Raw genomic sequence first — 13705 nt, 5'->3', positions numbered from 1 at the left:
CTTCTCAAATAGAAAACTTGAACTTGGATCCTTGCCTCGGGGTCAGCATCAGAGGAGGGGGACCCAAACTAGGACAGGGACTTGGAACAGAAAAAAACTCTTCCTCCCCAGTTCCTCACCACCTCAGACACCCCTGCAGAGCCCTTAGGTCTCAGAGCAGTTTGCAAACCACTGGACTTAAAAAGAGAGTCTCTGATTCCCTTATGGCTGTGGTATTCGAATATGGGCACATCTCTGCTTTAGAAAAAGGTGGTGTGTTAAAAGCAACTTTATACGATCATTTTCCGGCGAAAAGACTGGGAGATTCTTTATAATTCCAAAGTCAAATTATGCTTCGACTTTGTAGAAGGGTTATTATGAGCTAGTTTTCTCTTTTGCTCACTTGCTTTATGGAGTGAGGAAATGAATCTGTGCCAATTGGCAGATACGCCTGCCCGGAATAGGTTAGGGACAATGACGCTTGAATGGTTTCTGGATTGATATAGTCCGCCTTTTGACTGGTGATTCCCTTTCTGAATCTGTTTCTAACCTTCATGCAGAGGAGAAAGAGGGAAATCAGAACCCCAGAGGTGTGTCTCCTGTATAGCTGAGGAAGGGAATGAGAAGCACAAAGTATAATGCTCACTGTGGTGTCTTGCTCAAATCCCTTGCCCTTACTACTTCAGGACACAGTGGCCTGACTTCCAACTTTCTGCACCTGCTTTTTGTTGCCGGCTGGCACTTTGTTATCCACACTCCTTAGGAGGAGCCCCCTGGCCAAGATTAATGGGAACTGGGGTACAAATATCCCAGCTACCTTGTCTCTGCGGTAGGAAAACCCAGATGTGTGTCCCACATCATTTCCTAGAGCTCCTGTGAAATTTGGCTCCGGTTGCTCACAGTGGTAATGTGCTTGATAACACGCCTTGTGTCGGCTGCTGTGCCTTTTCTGTCTCATTTCCCCATGCCTCTACTGGCATTTTCTGCACCTCCCAAATAAATTCCAGCTGCTCAAATCCTTGTCTGAATCTGCTTCTGGGAAAGCCCAAACTAAAAAAAAAAAAAAAAAAAAAGTTTCCCAGACAAGTGCTGGACAGTTCAGTTTCTGTTTATTCCTTACTTGTCCCTGGGAGCCTATGTTGGAGGTCACAGTTATCAGCTGATGAGAGGAGGTTCATGGGTGCTATTGAGTGCATCTGGGATGGAGAGCCAGACTTCATGAGAGCTGTCCCTGGGAGAGCGCTGTGGGCTAGCAGTACAGTTTAAAGGCCATGCATTCTCCCCCCATGACCTCTTCCTCAATGATCAGACCTATTCTTCCTGCTTCAATCCTATGCCTGAGATGGCTCCCAGGGTCTCTGGTTCATCTGTGGTCTCTGCCCACCACTGTCTTTTCTGTGCTTTATGCCTCAATGATAGAAGACCACTTGAAGTTTCCCTACCCCCCATTTCCCCATCCCTTGGTTTAGTATTTCCTCTGCTTATACTGCCCTTCCCTACTTTTCTCTTAGCAGAATTCTATTCTTCCTTTAAGATCCAGTCTAAGGGTCACCTCTGCTATGAAGGCTTTCTTGACTTCATTTTCATGCCATCCCTTGAACCCCCAGCATCTGTCTTCAGCACCATCAAACACTGCACTGAAATCATCAATGCAGGCACCTGCCTCCCCATCAGATGGTGAGCTCCTTGAAAACCCAGGCTGTGTCCTATTTAAAGGGCTTAGTACATTACAGGTGCTGGATGTAGGCGGGGCTCCCCAAAGGCAGACCCTGAGACAGGTCTTTCTTTGCAAGTGATTTATTAAGGAACTGCTCCCAGGAGAAATCAGTAAGGGGGCAGGGAACGAGAGCCAAGGAAGGACCCAAGATGTGATTTCAGGCAAAAGTCCTTGGAGGAGAGCGTCTTCATGATTCCATAGGGAATTCTGGAGCAGAAGTCACACCTCGATAGTTGTTCTGAAAGCCGGGCTTGTCATTTCCTGTACCAGCCATCACTTACTGAGGTCTACTCCAGGGTCCTCACACCACATCTCTGTGTGTGTGTTCATGTGCTAAGTGTTCCAGGTGCCTGTGACCAGTCTTCCAGAGGGTCACAGATGTGGGCTATCAGAGGCAAAGGCCAGAGGATCATCCCCCACAGAACCCCAATGCAGAGTCCCAAAGACAAGGTAATGGGGTGAGAGAATTAGGCTGAGCCCCAAGAGTGTCCACTAGAGGGCTCCCACATGTCTCATGACTGAGGTGAAATGTGGCTGAATGGGCGTACCCCTACATGGCTCTTTGCAACCGCAAATCCAGACCTCAAATCCAGCATAACTCGAACCTAGCTCATCCTGTGGTCCGTTAGCCACATCCTCTCCACTTCCATTCTTCCTGTGCTCTCTGGATGCTTGGATCCAGCATGTTCCCTACATCCAGGGTCACCTTTGGCTTCCATTCCTACCCTTCATAAACAGACTCAGTTCTTTCAAGTCTCTTTTCAAACTCTTTTCTGAAGTCATGCCCTTTTTTCCATTCTCATTATCTTGCCAGCACACCAGAGCCTAGTATGATCATTACCCAGGGATGTTGAATGAATGAGTGAGTGAGTGAGTGAGTGAGTGATAGCCCAATCTTCTTAAAGAAGTTCATCCTTTCTAGCCTGGTGTGCCATTTTCCCAGGGGCTGACATGCCCCTTTTCTTAGATCTTATGAATTTCTAAATGTACAGACTACTTATAGCAAAAGAAACTACTTACTCTTTCGTAACATAACTCGCATGTTCTGGCCCTCTCACCTTTGCTCTGCTTTACTTTCCACCGAAAAGCCCGATTTTTCGTCTCTACCAGTAAAAATTCTGCTCATTTTTGAAGGCCCAGCTTCCCAATCTTCTTGGAACCTGTGACATTTAGTTTGTTCCTCTCCTAGGGAACAGCAAAAAAAAAAAATTTTTTTTTGTTATTGGCATCTTCAAAGACAATGAGTTCTGCCATATCAAGAGTTGTATGTTACACTGTATGTTAACTAACTGGAATTTAAATGAAAACTTAAAAAAATTAAAATGCTGACCAAAAAAAGAGTTGTATGTATGGTTGACGTTAGATGTTCACCAAGTATTTGGGGTTGCCCTCTCTTGTGGGCGCATAGTAGGGCTATGTTTTTGTACCCCCTTGAACTAAGCATGGCCATGTGACTTTGTTTTGGCCAATGAAATGTGAGCAGCGTGACTTGTGTCCCTTCTGGGTGGGATCCTTAAGAGCCAGTGTAGGACTGTCCATATCCATTCTTCCTGCTTTGGCAACCACTGAAGGACAGAGATAGAACCTCTCTCAGCCTGGGCCCCTGAGCGAGGACCCCGTTGGCCAGAGGTCCTAGTATTTCTGCAACAGATAGGTATCATAAGCAAGATATAAACTTGAATTGTTTCAAGTCTCTGAGGTTTGGGGGTTGTTGTTACATAGTGTAACCTAGCATCTTAGAGTCTAGTAGGTGTCTTCCTGAGGAAGAGCCTCAAGGTATATATGTTGAATGAAGCAAACTAAGAGACTCCCATTTCTTTTTTTTTTAAATATAATTTATTGTCACATTGGCTTTCCTACAACACCCAGTGCTCATCCCAACAAGTGCCGTCCTCAATGCCCATCACCCACTTTCTCCTAAGAGACTCTATTTCTTGACTAAAGTCACCACCATTGTATATCTGAGATGATAGAAAGGATACCACAGGCATACTCTGGAATGAACACATTAAAAGATTGAATTCACCCATATGGAGTTAAGTGAGGCATTGAATAACATCCATTGCATTTTCATTGTAGATGACCAATGAGGTAGTTACAGTTTGGTATCAAAAGAATGTCCTACACATAACAATTTTTCTTCCCTGTCTTCTTCCCTCCCTCCCTGTCACCCATTTTACTCCTTTCCTCCTTCCCTCCCCACTTTCTTTTTTTAAAACTTAGTTCTATCTGTTGGTTGAGCATGAGAAGTAGGAAGAAAGCAGCCACATGATTTTTAATTTTTTAAAGGCATGAATAAAGAAAACCTTGCCATAAGAAAAATAAATTTGTGTTTTGAAAACATTAATCTTTAGGCCAGCAGAGGCAGTTTTGATCAGATCTTCCATTCTTCCATTTTTCATCCTCTGTATCTCAAATTTCACCCAAAAAGCAAAAGGGATAAGCTTTCTAGTGACAAAATAAATCTAATATTAAATTGTTTGCATCTTTCCCGTCTCACTTTCTGGGGGTTATTTTCTATCATAATGGTCCAGAATCTTTGAAATATCTTTAAGGAAAAAATTTTTTTCATCAGCGCCTGCAACAAATGAATCACACAGACAATTTGCTACAATGGGCTTTTCTTTTTGTGCAAAGGCAAAAAATCCTGAGTGAGGAAGCTCAGACTTCACCAACCTCCTGGTTCTGAAATTACTCATCCAGACGTGAAACAAAATTGAAAAATCAGAGAGATCTAGTTTGAAGGAAAAAGGATGGTTGATGGCCTGGGAACCAAGTAAGTACTCATTTTGCTTTTGTGCTATTGGATGAAGATGCTTGGATCAAAAGAGGACTTGGAAATATCAAGAAATTGACAAGCAGGGCTAAAAGACACTGGCAATGTGTTTATCACTCAAAAAAAAAAAAAAAAAAAAAGCATACATCTGTAGTGTCAGCAGTGGTACTCAGCCCAAAGAGCCTCTTGCCATAACAAACTCATTGACAAGAACTGTCATTGACTCTGCTTTATCTTCCGTGTGCTACTAAGAGGGCGCATTCCAAGTGCATCCTACATAAATTGAGGTTTGCTTCCTGACCTGGGAGATCAATTCTCTGTCAAAGAGAGCTGCCTGATGGATCACCATGTGGCTGCCACTGCGTTGAAAATCACATCAAATGCCTTCTCAAACACACTTCTGAATTACATGCTGGATCTCTGAAGAGGTTAGAGATGAATCCAGGTAGCTCACCAACCTGTGTGTCTTACAAAATCGAGTAAATGAGGCTGGTGCTCAGTGGTTTGGGCTATTCTCCCAGCCAGAGGCAGCAGAGTGTCTGGGTTAATTGCACAGATTTTGGAGCCCAGTGGCTGGGTTTGAGCCACAATCTGCTGCTTACCAGCTCTGTGACCTTGGGCAAGTTACTTAACCTCTCTGTTTCAGTTTTCCTAGTAGCTAAATGAGGATGATAACATGGTACCTCCCTCCCTCCCTCCCAAGGCAGTATCTTAATCTTTATCCCTCAGGAGTAGACCTTGAGACATGGATTTAAGAGCAAGAAGTTAATTGGGAGGTAAAGGTAGGTGAAGGGTAAAGGAAGATGGGAAAATAGATTCGCTAATATATAGTGAGTTACTGAGCAAGCTACCACTGTGGGAAACCAGGATTTAATCCTGCTGGGGAGTCCTGGGAGTCTCTGAAACAGCCACCTCAGTGGAAAACATGCACCAGAGAGTGAAGGAGCTGGGGTATTCACCCACCAACTCCCACCTATAATTCATGAAGGGCCTCTCTTGTGTGAGAGCGCACATATGTGCATGCACATGTGTGTGTGTTCACATGCAGGGAGGAGGCGTTAATTCCCTGATGGTTCTGGCTTGCCACGCCAGCTGTGAAGGGGGCTCTGTCAGGAAGAGAAAACCCTCAGGCAAAGCCATGCACGTGCTGGCAGATGAAGTCAGTGTGTGCAGAAGAAGTCAGGGTGAAGGGGTATGTGCAGGGTGACAGACCATTTTGAAGATTAAATGAGTTAATTATTGTGAAACACTTAGCAAAGTCCCTGGCACAAAGTAAGCACTCCTCAAAGAGCCTGATTAGCACTGAAGCTGGATGGCTGTTCTTTGGGATGGCTTCTTATCTCAGGATGGATTTTCTTTTTGTTTTTCATTTTTTTCCTTTGGGACAGTGAACCATGATTAGGAGCTTGGTACTACAGCAGTGGCTGAATGCATTACAGGTTTTCTCAAAGATGACTGTGTAAATGTGAAATGGGTTTATGGATGGAGCTGTCTCAATCAGGGGGAACATCATCATATCGTGACAAATACCTGTCAATCCATTAGAGTTGCTGGCACATGATCAGCACCTCCTTCAGTCCTGGAGGTCACAACCCAGCTGTGCTGTGCTGCAGAAACACAAATGCGCCCTGGGTCTTAGTGGCTTAACAGGAATTGAAGACCATGAGAAGTGAATGAATGAATGAATCAACAGATTGATCCCATAAGTATCATGTTTGCAGATGCACCTTCATTTGAAATATTGGCTTCCTCCCACTTAACTTCTCCTCGGCCCCTTGCAGATTATCTTGCTCTCCTGAGTCAGAAATAACCCCTTTCCTCCAACTTCTTGGACACTTTGTGCCTCTCCACAGTGCCTCACATTCTGCCTTGCAGGATGGTAATCTGTGCATGTGTCAAGCCTTGTCACCACCCGTCCCTCGAATGACTCTGATGGCTTCCAAGCACTTTCAGGATACTCTGCATGTTCTGACCTGGTCTATGAGACTCTGTGTGCTCTACCCCCTGAGTCTCTCCTTGGAGATTCCATCTACCACTTTGTATTCCCCTGCTCTTCTCCAGCTGCAGTGGACTCATGGAGGTTCCTTGCATTATGTCATGCCTGGTTCTGCCTCAGGCCCTTGATACCTGCTCTTCCCTATGAATTCAATCCACTTTCTACCTTCAGATCGCTTGTTCCATTGACTCAGATTACTGCTCCAATGTCATCACCTGTGAAAGTTCTTCCCTGACCAGTGTATCTTAAAAAGCATGCATACCACTACATTTATCTGCTTTATATATTTTTTTCCATATCACACATTTATTTGGTTGTCCCGACTGCCGTCTCCACCCACAAAAATGCAAACTCTTAGGGGCCAGGGACTTTGTTATATTTAGTGTGGTATTCTAAGCTCCCACACAGTGATTGGCACTTAATAAGACCTCAGTAAATATCTGTTGAATAAATACATAAAATTTATTGTCCCATTTTAGACATGAGGTAACTGAATCCTATAGAATTGAAGAAAAGTGTATAATGTTACATAACTTTTATCTATATATCATTGTTATCACATCTACATACTAATCTTTATAACAATAAATTTACTTTCATACAGGGAAACTGAAGCACAGAGAAGTTACATAACTTTCCCAAGGTCATGCAGCCAGGGAGCAGCAGAGAAAAGATTCAAACCAGATAATCTAGCTCCAGGGTTCATGCTCTTAACTACTGTACCATGCTCTAGGAAACAGCCAAGAAGGAACTCTCTATGGGTTGTTAGAAGAACTGTCAAGAGAAAAAATGGAAAACTTTCTGTCAACTGTCCCAAAGTTGATTGAAAACTTCTCATATGGGAAACATTATGGGATTTCCAACATTAAAACCTATTCAAAAGCGAGGCATGAGTGTTGGGAGCTATGTTGGAGGTGAGGAAAGCCATTAAGGCACATGTTTGAGGAGATAGTCTCACCATTGTGTCTACAGAGAGAGCTTAAACAGAGGCTCAGGACATGACTTACCATGTCAACAAAAGTGGATAATGTCTGCTTCTAGAATGTTTTGAGGTCATCATCCAAATAGACCCATCAGTGGGCTACCATCTAAGCAAGACATCCTTGCCCTAGCAAACTTTTTGAAGGCAGTAACACAAAGGGGCATGGGTATCTGTAATATGCTCAATAAACAATGAATTGTTTTTTTTTTTTTCCACCAAAGGCAGACATATTTAGGGACACATGCATCTCTTTGACATGTCTTATGTTGCCCCACTGCCAATCTCTCCTGACTCTAATGTTCCTCACACAGGTGTCTGTTTACTCAACTTCAAACATGATCAAAGCCCTTCCATGCTCATAAAATTTCCCTTAACTTTCATGGTCTCAGGAAAACTTCCAATGGTGTCTATACTTAAAAAAGGTCTTATATTATTATAGAATGTCAGCACTTAACAGAGGCCCAGGGACTAGGTATAGTATCCTTCTTTATCTTTTCCCGCACTAATTTTACAGAGTTCTGATAAGGGGAAGGGAATTAGCTTGAGGATGCAGTGGGTCAGTGGTGGGAGCGGACCTAAAACACAGGTACCTTAATGGCCAGTCCAGTTGTCTCTCCTCTATGAGCACGGCAGGGCTCAAAAATCTAACTATATAGTCACAGAGAGCAGCTTTCTCATTGAAGGAATTTTCTGAATTTTCCCCTCCCCCGTCATGGGTAACCACATCCACACAGTTTTATCCTTCTCTGGCCTCCAATCCTTAGGCTAGATAATTAATCAGGCTTCTGAATAATTAAAATTATTAAAAAATGCCTTTGTATCTGTGAAATTTCGCTCCGGTAATTACTGCCTTATCAAGAGTCTGATCCCTCAGACAGGAATACTTTGCCAAGAGATAGGAAGTACTTTCACTTGAGGCTTTGAGATTCAGAAGTTGCAGAAAGAGTGGTTGTTATATGAACCAGTCTCTTTGAAGATGAATAGCACCAACTCTTGACTCCACAATCTCCACAAAAATCCCCTTTCATTTGTAGATTTCCTAACAGGATACAGCATATCTCATTCTTTGCCTTCAGAGCCTGCTGTAAAATATGATCATTAGTTAAAATATTGGATCGGCTTCTCCAAACTAGATTCTGCACTCAGGCCTTGCTGAGCCTGGCTTCCAAATTCAACATCCACTTTCCAATAAATAAACGCTTGTGGCAGCACAGTGAATGACAGTGCTTGTTTTTCTCAAGCTACTACCTTGTCCTTCCCGACCCAGGTGGTACCTGAGCCCTAAGATGCAATGTTCTGTCCCTGGAGGCCCACCACTTCTTGTCATACCTCCCAATGGGTGTTTTGAAACCCGGATCCAGGATGCCCAAGGCTGAACAACTTCATCTAGATGCAGAGTGCTTTACAGAAACCTGGTGGACATTCCCAGCAAGCACAGTCAGTAGAGGGACCAGCTGCCCAACCAGGGCCCCTTAACTACCTCATGACCAAGAATAGGGCCAGTTACAGCACCTGGGGAGGGAATGCTAATGCAGGTGTACTCAAGTGGGGGTGGTATTCGTGGGGTTGTACAAGAGAGGCATTATTTTATCATGGTTAAGAACACATGCTCTGGAGTCAGACAGTGGGGAGGTTGGGATTTCCTAGGCTCCTGCTTCTGCTGGCCTCTGGCTGGGCTTGGCCAGAGGGAGGCGCTGGTGGGATGCTGAAGGGCAGAAGAAAAGGCGACTCAAGGGGATTTCTCCTTCTCTTTCCCTGCTTGGGTGATTTCTTTAGAAGTGGACAAGGATGCGCCTTGGCTTCAGCTTCCCTGGGACACATCGTCCAGGGTTCTAGCTTCCATCGTCACCATACTCTGAGGCTTCCAGTACCTTGGTCCCTCTGTCTTAAGGCAGGGAGTAGCTTCTTGCTCTTGTGTATTTCTGAGTTCCCTTCCTATCCGTTTTTGGGTTCCCAGTTCCCTCATCACTTCTGTAGCCAATTTCCTAAATTATTTTTTAAATGTTTTATTTATTTCTGAGAGAGAGAGAGACAGACAGAGAGACAGACAGACAGCGTGAGCAGGGGAGGGTCAGAGAGAAAGAGGGAGATACAGAATCTGAAGACAGGCTCCAGGCTCTGAGCTGACTGTCAGCACAGAGCCCGACACCGGGCTCAAACCCACGAACCGTGAGATCATGACCTGAGCCGAAGTCGGATGCTTAACCGACTGAGCCACCCAGGCGTACCGCCAATTTCCTAAATTAAATTCCCTCTGTTGTAAATACTCGAAGGAGTTTGTTTTCCTGGTTCCTGATCAACCACTGTTTGGTTAGATAAGCCAGCGCATGTCCTCTTTGGCTTAAGTGAATTTGAGACTTGTCTCTGTTACAACCTAGAGAGTCCGGACTCACTCAGGAGTTAACAGGCAAAAAAGCAGCTACGGGCTCCTGAGCACTTACTAGACGCCTGGCACTATGCTTAGTGCTTGGTTTACTAATTATAGAATCCATGAAGTAGGAGTTATGATCTCCGTTTTGTAGATGAGGAAATGGAGACACAAACAGGTTACGTAATTTTATCCCCACCTGGTTTATTTTCCTTATGTGGAAATCCAGTCAAAAACAGCTGCTTCGTTATTTTTTATTTTTAGTTTTAGTTTTTAACCAGCTGCTTCTTTAAATAAGGAAGAGATCCCTACAGGTATGTCAAGGCTCAGGGGTGACAGGACAAGCAAGGAGGTGAGAAATGACAAAGGGGAGGTCTAGGTGCTGTTTTGTGACACAGCCTAGAAGCGTCATCTGCTTCTCCTAGTCAGAGTATAGTGATTGAAGAGAGCTCCATGTATATGAGCTACAGGCATCTCCAGTAACTGTGATTCAAGTCAAGTTCTTGCTGCTAATTGCACACACGTTTCGCTAAAGGTAGTAAATAGGAATCATTCACGTGTCCTTAGAGACCGCGGCACCATTCAGTATTCATGGCAAATATATCACTGAGCTTCACAAGAGAATCATTTTAAAACAAAGCTTGGTCAGCTGTTTAATAATTTACTGATGGTGACAGCAGGGAGAATATCTAATAACCAGTGAGATTGGCTTTCAAATAGAAAATAAATTCATGTTAGAGGAGTTTCAGGAGGAAAAAAAGGGGGAAGGAGTGGGGGCGGCATTACTAGCAGTAAGGAAGTATTTAACACTTGTCAATTCCTGATTTTTTTTTGGAATCCTATTCGAGGGAGAAATCTGATTATTGAGAGGTCACAAAATTCCATACATTTGTGTTTTAAAACATTCATGGGCCCTTAATATTCTTCTTGCGGGAAACAAGAATTAGACAGAGGTCTAGTCTATCAAAGCAGAGGCTCTGACCCCAACGAGCACTGGGGAGTATCTACCTTTGTTAATCTGGGGACTTTTTCAGGTTACATTGTCTCTGTTATCACAGGTCAGTTCCTCCTGGGGTAGGTAAGGCCTGAAAAATTCAAAAAGCAAAGCCTTCAAAAAACAAAATCAACCCAAACTATAATGGCACATTCTTCTGCTCTGGGGAGAACCTAGCTGGGAAGTTATTGCAGGGTCTCTGGCTTCTGGGTAAATAGAATGCATTTATTTTTGTTTACTAGCAAAGCTCTACTGAAATGTCTGTAAAATGAAAAGGGTTTAGAGATGGTTGGACTAGCATTCTTGGTCCACAGTTGAGAGACACAATTACAGCGATTTTAAAAGGCTCAGGACAGGTGGAGAGGAAAGCCAAACCTAAAGCCAGAATCCATCCTGAACCACCAGACTTCCTCATGCCTCAGTTTCCTCACCTGTACACTGGAAATAATGAGAACTGTGGGGTGGATCATGCACACAGGGCTTTTAGCTGTGGGCCTGGCTCGCAGTCAGTGCAAGTTCAAACATTTTGGAAAGGCAGAAGGATAACCAAAGTGGAAAATCCCTAAGATTATCAATCTTGAAGCTATGGTGGCAGACAGAGATGAATGGTATATTTGGGTAAAGGAGCACCTCTGCCCCCCTGCCCTTCAGCCCCCTCCGCAGAGCACAGGGCATACTCTGTCCTCAAACCAATCCCTAAATTTGCCACCCTGGAGACAGGCTTCCAGATAAGACAAATGATCTCTGTGTTCCCAGGTGGTATGTTCTGTGGTTTTACATTCCAAGATTGTCCCCATCCATTCTTCACGTTCATTTCAACAAACTCAATCTCATTCTGCCTTGAGTTATTAGCATTTTTTTTAGCTTGTAGAAATAATGATTTATCAACGTTTTATTTGACGGGAGAATGGCTTGAATAAACGTGTGCAGTCTGGCCTGTCACGCCAATGAACGATCTCGGCGCGCTCGGAGCCTTCTGCCGTTACCCAGCTCGGTTCCAGGGGCGGTGAAGGAGATTCTGGGGGCTGAAGTTTGTGGCTCTCGTTTTGGGTGAAATCTCTTTCTATGTTGTGGAGTAAAATATTTCTTCAATAGTTGCCATTTGAAGCTGAGAGAACGACTATTTATTCCATTGGATTGGCTATGGAGCAGCTGGCTGGTTGAAAATGTTTTGAGGATAACACTTATGCCTTAGCACATTGGAAGGACAGGTTGTATAAAAATCACAGGGCCTTTGTGGGTAATGGACTGGAGTGTCGGAGTGCAGGGGCAGGTTAAGTGGAGAGCAGACCCTGGGTAAGGAGTTAGGTCTGTGGATCACTTAGTAAAGGAGTTTATGAGCATTGTGATTTATAAGTGAGGTGTATAGAGGTTACCTGACTGCCCAAGATCCTTTAGAGAAAACACTTCGTCCCCACTTCATTTGGTCTTCATGGGACTGTCAGTTATAGAGACTACCCCCTATGGAGGGGTGGACAAATGATTGAGGGTGGCCAATTATAGTATTGCCCTCCCCACCACTTTCCTGGCCAAATCGATTATTTCAGGAAATGGATGCGACCTACATCAGCTAAAGTGTCTTCACTAGAGTTTGGCAGGGATGCTACAGAAGGCTCTAAGCCATAAGACCTATATATGGAGCGGTCACTGCCCAATTTCCCTTACTACCCACTGAAAGAAGCACAATTGAGAGATGGAGATAGAGAGAGAGAGAGGCAACTGAATACCTTGATGCAGGTTTGCCTGAAGGTGCTTATGAATTGCTCAGCTAAATAAGCCACTGGATCCTCTTTTCATGTAAGTTGGTGTGAGCTAGATATGTCATTTGTAAGAAAGAGTGGTGCCCAAAATATAATGCGTATACCTGTTCCAATCTCAGTAGTCATCCTTTAAACCCTTATAGGTGTCAGAAACACAAAAATGGGCAAGATGCAGATCTGACCTCAGTAGGCTCAAGGCTGTATCTGGAGGTTTCCAACTTCCTCGTTCCTAACACTGCATTAGCCATTCACAAACTTAATGTGCCTGAGAATCACCTGGTGTGCAAATTAAAAAAAAAAAAAAAATCAACCCCCTCAGCTCCAGTCTGTAAGGATTCTGATTCAGTTTCATGCAAAATGAATGAACAGCTACCCTGAGTGGCTCTGGAGCGGGTGTGTCCCATGCACCCATGCTGAGAAATGTACTGTCTACCACTCACTCAGGATCACCGCTCCTTATGTGCAGCGATTCCCTGAGATGGACTAAGGGGTGGGGCATCTTTATAAGGGTGTATGAGAGTATAAAGGGGTAGAGCTCTGTGTAGCCCCCACTCAAGTCCACCTCCTTCGTGAGGAGTCCTTGCAGTGGTTTTTAGTGGATATACTGGGGAGCTTTAAAAAAGGCTGTTGCCTGGCTCCTACTCAGATAACTCAATGGCTGAAGGTGGGGCTGCAGGTGATTCTAATATGGAGAAGGGGTGAGAACCTCAGCAGCAGAAAGCCAGCCTGCTGCCCTACGGGAGTCTCCTCCCCAAGGCCTTCATGGCAATCTGTGGTTGGTGCAGCATCCAAAGGCGGGGCTGTAGTGGGCTGAGTTCTGTACCATCCAGGGCCTTGTTTTTAAGGTGGTTGGGAGGTCCATGTTACTTCTCAAAATACAATAATAAAATAACAAGTCAGTGAGAATAAAAGACCAAGTCCATATAATCATAAAAAATAATAAACATGAGCAAATAAATAACAATACTAAAGGAGGGCGATGCAAGGAAACATTAAAGTTCATTAAGAATCAAGGATTACTGGGGAGCCTGGGTGGCTCAGTAGGTTAAGCGTCCCACATTAGCTCAGCTCATGATCTCATGGTTCGTGGGTTCGTGTCAGGCTCTGTGCTGACAGTTAAGAGCCTGGAGCCT

The sequence above is a fragment of the Hyaena hyaena genome, unplaced genomic scaffold (genome assembly GCF_003009895.1).
Source record: "Hyaena hyaena isolate Hyena2069 unplaced genomic scaffold, ASM300989v1 scaffold_312, whole genome shotgun sequence".
NCBI classification, from domain to species: Eukaryota; Metazoa; Chordata; class Mammalia; order Carnivora; family Hyaenidae; genus Hyaena; species Hyaena hyaena.
The sequence above is the reverse complement of the archived record's forward strand: the minus strand, read 5'-3'. Positions refer to the sequence as shown.